Source organism: Salvelinus fontinalis, chromosome 8 (genome assembly GCF_029448725.1).
Source record: "Salvelinus fontinalis isolate EN_2023a chromosome 8, ASM2944872v1, whole genome shotgun sequence".
In the NCBI taxonomy this organism is placed as follows: Eukaryota; Metazoa; Chordata; class Actinopteri; order Salmoniformes; family Salmonidae; genus Salvelinus; species Salvelinus fontinalis.
In genome coordinates, this window is record NC_074672.1 from 23,835,553 (window position 1) to 23,844,361 (window position 8,809).

The following is an 8,809-nucleotide window of genomic DNA, read 5'->3' on the forward strand; positions in this document are numbered from 1 at the left end:
CATCTTCAATGCCCTTGCTGATGGAAGGAGGTTTTCACTCAAAATCTCACGATACATGGCCCCATTCATTCTTTCCTTTACACGGATCAGTCGTCCTGGTCCCTCGGCAGAAAAACAGCCCCAAAGCATGATGTTTCCACCCCCATGCTTCACAGTAGGTATGGTGTTCTTTGGATGCAACTCAGCATTCTTTGTCCTCCAAACAGGACGAGTTGAGTTTTTAACCAAAAAGTTATTTTGGTTTCATCTGACCATATGACATTCTCACAATCTTCTTCTGGATCATCCAAATGCTCTCTAGCAAACTTCAGACGGGCCTGGACATGTACTGGCTTAAGCAGGGGGACACGTCTGGCACTGCAGGATTTGAGTCCCTGGCGGCTTAGTGTGTTACTGATGGTAGGCTTTGTTACTTTGGTCCCAGCTCTCTGCAGGTCAATCACTAGGTCCCCCCCGTGTGGTTCTGGGATTTTTGCTCACCGTTCTTGTGATCATTTTGACCCCACGGGGTGAGATCTTGCGTGGAGCCCCAGATCGAGGGAGATTATCAGTGATGTCTTCCATTTCCTAATAATTGCTCCCACAGTTGATTTCTTCAAACCAAGCTGCTTACCTATTGCAGATTCAGTCTTCCCAGCCTGGTGCAGGTCTACAATTTTGTTTCTGGTGTCCTTTGACAGCTCTTTGGTCTTGGCCATAGTGGAGTTTGGAGTGTGACTGTTTGAGGTTGTGGACAGGTGTCTTTTATACTGATAACAAGTTCAAACAGGTGTCATTAATACAGGTAACGAGTGGAGGACAGAGGAGCATCTTAAAGAAGAAGTTACAGGTCGGTGAGAGCCAGAAATCTTGCTTGTTTGTAGGTGACCAAATACTTATTTTCCACCATAATTTGCAAATAAATTCATTAAAAATTCTACAATGTGATTTTCTGGATTTTCTTTTCTCATTTTGTCTGTCATAGTTGAAGTGTACCTATGATGAAAATTACAGGCCTCTCTCATCTTTTTAAGTGGGAGAACTTGCACAATTGGTGGCTGACTAAATACTTTTTTGCCCCACTGTATATATATCATAGTTTACTGTAACAGAGCTTACATCATAAACCTGGGCACCACCATTATCAAAAACTGAACCAGCAGATATGAAGTGCTTGTTAAAAACCCCTACAATATCAGCTTTATCCTTCACTTCATTAGAATCCATCATTAAATGGTCAGGAACGCCAGAGGAGACATTAGAAACTGACACTGATTTGATTAGCGTCTAGAACTTGGTAGGGTTGTTTAGGTTCTCTGTGACTGCATGTAAATAGAAATCTGATTTGGACTTCCTGGTAAATCCTGGACATGTGTTTCTTAGCACTCTGAAGGAGGCCCAGTCAACAGGAGCATTTGTATGTCTAGCTTGAGCCCAAGAGACATTTCTCTTTCTAATTAATTCTGCCAAGTTATCTGAAATCCAGGGATTGCCCCTTCCACTGATTCAACATTTCTTCACTGGAGTATGCTTATCACAAATGGACACAAATTGCATAGAAAAATAGTCCCAGGCAGTGTCAACATAGGGAATGAGACTTACACTGTCAATAGTATGGTACAGATCATGTAAGAACGCTTGCTCATCAAACTGTCTAAAATGTCTTTTAGAAATATAACGGGGTTTGGCTTTAGTCATTTTTGTACTTCTAACATAAGAAATTGCACAGTGATCACTGACGTCATTACAGAATATCCCTGTCCATGTGTATTTGTGAGGGGTATTTGTTAGAATAATGTCCAATAGCGTTGATTTGTTAGGTGCTCTGGGATTCGGTCTGGTAGGCGCATTAATTAATTGCGCGAGATTCAGAGAGTCACACAGTTACACGATACAGATGCAAGCATGTCCCAGTTCAAATCTCCTAAAATAATGAATTGTCTGTAGCAGCCTACTACAGTGATGTGGGAGTCCTTATATACTTTCACTTTAACCGCAAGCAATTCAAAATGTTTGGCTTTGGTAATAGAGATAATTTCAGAGGTGTTAAACTTGGATTTAACATCAATTCCCTCCTCCTTTACTCTTCTGATTTGTTTAAAAAAAACGTGTACTCATCAATATAAATCGAGTTATTTGACACAGATTTCTTTAGCCAAGTTTCTGATAAAACCATTAGGTATGCATTTGTCGTATTGGCCCATATTCTAAAAATGTATATTTTTGGAAAATAGACTTCTGACATTAACATACAAGAGGCCAAAACCTGCTCTGTTTTTAAAATCATAGGAGTCGGTAGAGATTGCATGGTATCTACCTACCGGCCCAGGGTTTGGTCGCACATTACCAGAGATCAACAATAAAAACATAACAGTATATCTCAGTTGCCCAATGCGTGAGGACTAGGCAGGGCCAGCACCATTGTCAATAAAGTCTTTCCACACAGACAACTAATTCAATAGCTTGATATTTTGGAAGTAGGCTATGCCATCAAGTGTAGGTCCAGTTGCGTTTGAGAGTGGTAGAAAGAAATGCAAAGAGAAAGACCAAGTTCCCGGTGGTATTGACATGATGGTCTCGTCAGAGTGTTTGAAAATTGTAGGGCATAAAGCGAAGATAATTCACTCACCCATTGATCATTCAGCCTATTTAATCCATGGTGGCATTGCGTAAAGAGCAGGCACAGTAACAGATACACAATGCCGGTTTTTAGAGGTATTTCAGCACAGGTGCGCAGCGACCAGTACACCTTGTGCATCAGATTTTCCAATCTGGCAACCGCTTCTCCGCTCCTGGCCTTCAGTGCGCAATTGCGTTCGAGTAGAAGGCCTTGTGCGCAGACAGACGCTCATGACTCCGCGAGCTCCAACTCCAGAAAGGTGTAGGCTACAGTTTATGAGCAGCTCAAGGCAGAAAAAACGGTCTTTCAATCAGAAATCTTTGTACAAGTACATTTCGTAAAATAGAGCCGGAAATCAAAAAATAATAGTTGTTATATACAGCATCCACCTCCACATCAAAAGTGTTTGCTTCTGTTTAACAGGATCAGGGTCGTTAAAACGATTAAAACTCTTATCTCAATGATCACACATACAAAGGACAGACTGATTGGCTACCATTTTGGATTGTTGCTGGCCTGTTCTAGACTGATATATAGCCCTATATATAGATGTCCTAGCCTACCTCTTTCAGGTAATACGTTCAATGCAGTATTATCCTTATATTTAGCTAATTAATGCATAATTAGCTTCTAATGTATAGCCTCTGTCTTTTGCGCAATATGTACGCATATTGGGGCGGCAGGGTAGCCTAGTGGTTAGAGCGTTGGACTAGTAACCGAAAGGTTGCAAGTTCAAATCCCCGAGCTGACAAGGTACAAATCTGTCGTTCTGCCCCTGAACAGGCAGTTAACCCACTGTTCCTAGGCCGTCATTGAAAAATAAGAATTTGTTCTTAACTGACTTGCCTAGTTAAATATAAACAAAAAAAAAAAGTAAAATTTGTAAGTCGCTCTGGATAAGAGCGTCTGCTAAATGACTTAAATGTAATGTAAAATGTACGCACTTGTAATCCGCTGGCATCTTGGGAGTTTTATTTAGCATTTCTTACACCAATAAACTATTCGAAGATGGAAGCAAGCTCTTGTTTGGTGAATGTTCAGGGGGAGATTGGGGGAGATTGAAAGAAGAGTGTTTATTCAGCCCAATAATTGTTCAATCTTCGTGAAGAGAAGTGAAAACCTTCAGCATCTAATTCTAGTCCTCTATTATTCAAGGATGTCATTAGAATGATGAAGATAAGGACAACAACAATTATTATTATTAATTATTAATTATTAATTATTATTACAACAAATATTACATTTAACTGTTGAATGCGAGGGAGGAACGACGCAACAATAGAGAGGGAGACGAGGTAGGCTTATAACATTAGGGGGGGAATTATGAAAGGTTGTCTGCATTCAGAAAGTATTCAGACCCCTTGACTTCCACATTTTGTTATGTTACAGCCTTGTTCTAAAATTGATTACATTGTTTTTCCCCCCTCATCAATGTACACACAATACCCCATAATGACAAAGCAAAAACAGGTTTTTAGAAATTCTAGCAAAAACATAAAAAATGAAAAAATGAAATATCACATTTACTTCAGTATTCAGACCCTTTACTCAGTACTTTGTTCAAGGACCTTTGGCAGCGATTACAGCCTCAAGTCTTCCTTGGTATGATGCTACAAGCTTGACACACCTGTATTTGGGGAGTTTCTCCCATTCTTCTCTGCAGATCCTCTCAAGCTCTGTCAGGTTGGATGGGGAGCATCGCTGCACAGCTATTTTCAGGTCTTTCCAGAGATGTTCAAGTCTGGGCTCTGGCTAGGCCACTCAAGAACATTCAGAGACTTGTCCCGAAGCCACTCCTACATTGTCTTGGTTGTGTGCTTAGGGTTGTTGTCCAGTTGGAAGGTGAACCTTCGCCCCAGTCTGAGTAAAGGGTCTGAATACTTATGTAACTGTGATATTTATGTGGTTTTTTTATACATTTGCAAACATTTCTGGAAGCCTTTTTTTGCTTTATCGTGGGGTATTGTGTGTAGATTGATGAGGGAAACAACTATTTAATATATTTTAGAATAAGGCTTTAACGTAACAAAATGTGGAAAAAGTCAAGGGGTCTGAATACTTCCCGAATATACTGTAAAACAATATAATACGATACAGCAATACAGTCCACTCTCAAAAATATTAGTCAACTGGAGCTAGTTTCATTTATTTACCCAAAACAGCATATAGCTAGCTACATCTACGGGCTTTTATGTTTTTCTGTGCTTAATGTGCAATAGTCTATATCATATGTGTATTGGAAAACGGCACAATCATTTGGGCTTTTGTGGGCATGGGCTCATTAAATGTCTTTCATGTAGGGCTCATAAAATGTATTTAATGTATGGCTTATCAGGCTTAGGTATCATCAGGTTCGAATTTTCAATCAAAGCTCTAATCAAATCCAGACATAGACCTATTTATATGCTTTATAATGCTTTTGAATGACACTTCCGGTTTTGGCAGGAAATACTGGGTAGTATAAACCTGTTAGTATAGTTTAATATGTACTTTACTAGAATAATGAAAAATTGTTTAACATTCTTAAATGGTATTGGTTAGGTGCATGATATTAACTTCACGCCAACTTACAGTACAGTCATCACAAGAGCTGTCTATAGTCAACAGGGTCACACTTTCTACATCCACTATGAATGCTGACCGATGGTCTGTTACGTTAAGTTGCCCTGCAGAAATTGGCCCTCCATTCTGGGATGGATTACGCCATCATGACAGGCGGAGACGTAGCCCCCAAAGGCTGTGACAGGGCCACGGCTATGCAAAAGGTCTTTGACTTGACCAGCACAAGCCGGCATGGGTAGGACATTCATCCACTTAGCACTATGACATGTTAAATGTCAAAAGTTAAATCTATAGATCCTCATTGACACAAATCATATTGGTGTTTACGTCAAATCAGAGCCATATGTAAAGATCTATGGGTGTGAAATGATGCAGACAATTAAATTGATAGAACCCACAATCTAGCTGCAATATTAAAGGGAAATGTCAAAATTTTTCAACTTCATATTCATCATCTCCAGCACCACCCCAACATCAACATATGTGACAATTGCGCATTTCTATGGAAACAGTTATCTTCCTCTATCTTTTTTTACTACAAATCATAGAAACACACCATTTTCGCACATGTTGATGTTTGGATGGAGATAATGAATATGAAGTTGAACATTTTTTAAATATCCCTTTAAAGCCCCTACTCCCAAATATAATAATAAATACATAACTTCCCAAATCTTTCTTATAAAGCAATTATAATTGCTATTCTAATCTGTTGTCTCATCTTCTGTAGTGTCCTGCTCTTTGTAGATGAAACATATGCATTCCTACATAAGAGATCCACAGTGAGTCCAGTAAACGGTAAGCACATTATGCTTTCAAGAGTTAACATGTCAGTTGATTTGATCACATGTCGATTACTTTGTGTTACAGGAGAAAATCAGTGAGGATCTCGGAGCCACCCTTAACGCATTCCTTTACCGCACTGGAGAGCAGAGCAAAAAATTGGTACCAACCAAAATAATTTTGTCATGTAAAAACGTATTCCTTTCAAGTGATTTTACACTGGCAAGTTACAATGGTGATTATATTTTAGTTTTAAGGAAGAGTATGAAAAGCTTGACATGACTTAAAAGATGTTTGAATAATACCATCTCTCTCTTCCCAGGTTTATGCTAGTGTTGACAGATTTGTACTGGAGCCCGCCACCATAGGGAGACAGTGAGTGCACCATTCTCCACTTGCACTAGAATTCCATTATCTATAAGTGGCATAATGATTCTGGTAATGACTGCAAATGTGCAACGTGATATTTATGAGCTAGATGTATTTTCGATGAATGATTGCTCTGATGAAACAATACCGTGTTGAGTTGAAGGTTTATTTCACAAACCTATATCCCCCTGCAGGAGAATGAAGTTGGCCCAGTTTGACTATGGCCAAAAAGTGTTCAAAAAGTGTTCAGACATTGCAATTCATGCAGCGGGCATGTCGGGGTGTGAGATCTCTAAACTGGGTGTGGCCTGGCAGGTGAGTACATGTGACCTGTTCAGTTAAGCTTCCAAACCATTTAGTTGGTTGAGTTGTCTCTAGATAACAGTACAGGATAACGGAACACAAGATGATGTTCAATCCATGTACCACGTCAGGCTGCTGCTATGATCGATGCACAGGGTGGTGAAGCCAAAAAAGGTGTCAGCAGCGAGTGCAAGAGGATTCACAGCGGTGCAGGAGGCTCTACCACAGGCCCTGTTGTAGAGGCCATCATCTCCAACACTCCGGTCGCAGCCGCAGCTGAACTAGTGAAGGTTGAAAAGGCAGCTGCCATTATCGAGGAGGCTGCTACCCCCATTGTCACTGAGATAGTTGCAGCTCCAGCCCTCAGAGGCAGAAGTGGTGGAGGTTCCTGTGGAAACTGAGACTGCTATCCCATTGGTGTAGAAGGTAGAGAGCATCAAGAATGTACCAGAAGAGGCTGCAGCATCTGTTGTTCCAGAGACTGTAGCAGTGCCTGAGGTAAAGTAGGTTGATGTGTCTGCACCCAAGGAGGCAGAAGCTGAGGTACTTGGAGATAGAGCCCCTATCCTTAAAGAAGAACCAGCTCCAACTAAAACCACCCAAGAGTTTGAAGCAACAGAAGCAGTCAAGGAGTCAGAAGCCATTACAGTAGAGTCAGAGGCCACAGCAACTGCTGTTGCCAAGGAAGCAGAGGTCACATCAAATGTGGTTACCCAGGAATCTGAACCCACAGTCGTTGCCCAGGAGGCAGAGGCAGCCCCGGAGTCAGAAGCCCTTGTAGAGGCTGTTACTGAGGAGAATACTGCTCAAGACTCAGAGGCCACAGCACCCACTGTTGCCAAGGAGACCAAGGCCACAGCAGTTCCCATTGCCCAGGAGAGTGAGTCCGCAGCAACCTACATTGCCCAGGAGACCTACATTGTTGTGGAGATAGAGACGGCAGCAACCCCTGTTGTCATGGAAAAAGAGGCAGTAGAAACCCTCCTTGCCACGGAGACAGAAGCCGCAGCAACCCCTGTTGAAGGAAGCCGCAGCAACCGCTGTTGTCACAGAAACAGAGGCAGCAGCAACCCCTATTGTCACGGAAACAGAGGCCACAGCAACCCCTGTAAGTCCGCAGCAACCTCTGTTGCCAAGAAAACTGAGGCTACAGCAACCCCTGTTGCCCTGGAGACTGAGGCCGCAGCAACTCCCGTTGCCCCGGAGACTGAGGCCCCAGCAACCCCCGTTGCCCCGGAGACTGAGGCCCCAGCAACCCCCGTTGCCCCGGAGACTGAGGCCCCAGCAACCCCCGTTGCCCCGGAGACTGAGGCCCCAGCAAACCCCGCTGCCCTGGAGACTGAGGCTGCAGCAACCCTCGCTGCCCCGGAGACTGAGGCTGCAGCAACCCCCGCTGCCCCGGTGACTGAGGCCGCAGCAACCCATGTAGCCAAGGAGACAGAGGCCACTATAGCAAAGGTTGACATAGAAACTGCAGCTGAGATCCTTACAACTGCTGTGGCAAGGATTCTGAGGCGACTGAAATTACAGCTGCCACAGCGGTGCAACTGAAACCTCTGGGACTCTGGAGGCAGATGCTAGTAAAGTTGAAACACCTCTAGCAAAGGACCAGGAAAGTGACAACCCAACCAAACCAAAATACCCTCATAAAAAAAAAAATTATGGTGAAGCTACTGAAACACTTTGGTAGGGAGCAAGATGAAATATGTTGAAGAAAAAATGTGGTGTTTTGTCATGCGATTAAATGGCTATTTATTATTCTGTCTCAGTAGCTAGGTTTCCATCCAATTGCCAACAGATTTTCATGCAAATATTCAAAAATCTGCATTAAAAAAATATGTACATTTTCCCACCAGAGGGATGTTTCCATCAAACTGACTTGTTGCGGATAAAAGGCTGTGTGATGATGTAGTGCACATAAAACCCACAACCACTTTTGCAATTGAAGGAGGACTGAACTTCCTGATTTGGTCTCAATTCCGGCTTGGTCATTAAGAAATGCAGTGGCCAAGACTGAAGCCAAACAAGAGTTGCCTTGGTGGGGTGGTTTAATGTGGGTGTCGTGCTTGTGTGTGTTTGCATAAGGCAAGTGTTTGTACATTGTCTGCCAAAACGGTACACAGTACATCACTCACCCTTCTATAACTTGAAACAGCCTAACCAAGTCTTGTCTTGAAGTTGCCTAGGCTAGCT

The 8,809-nt window shown here is 42.4% G+C and overlaps 1 pseudogene; it reads left to right on the forward strand.

Moving 5' to 3' along the window:
* Positions 1–2,678: 2,678 nt before the first annotated feature.
* LOC129861443 (fibrous sheath CABYR-binding protein-like) lies at positions 2,679–8,167 on the forward strand (annotated as a pseudogene).
* Positions 8,168–8,809: the final 642 nt, after the last annotated feature.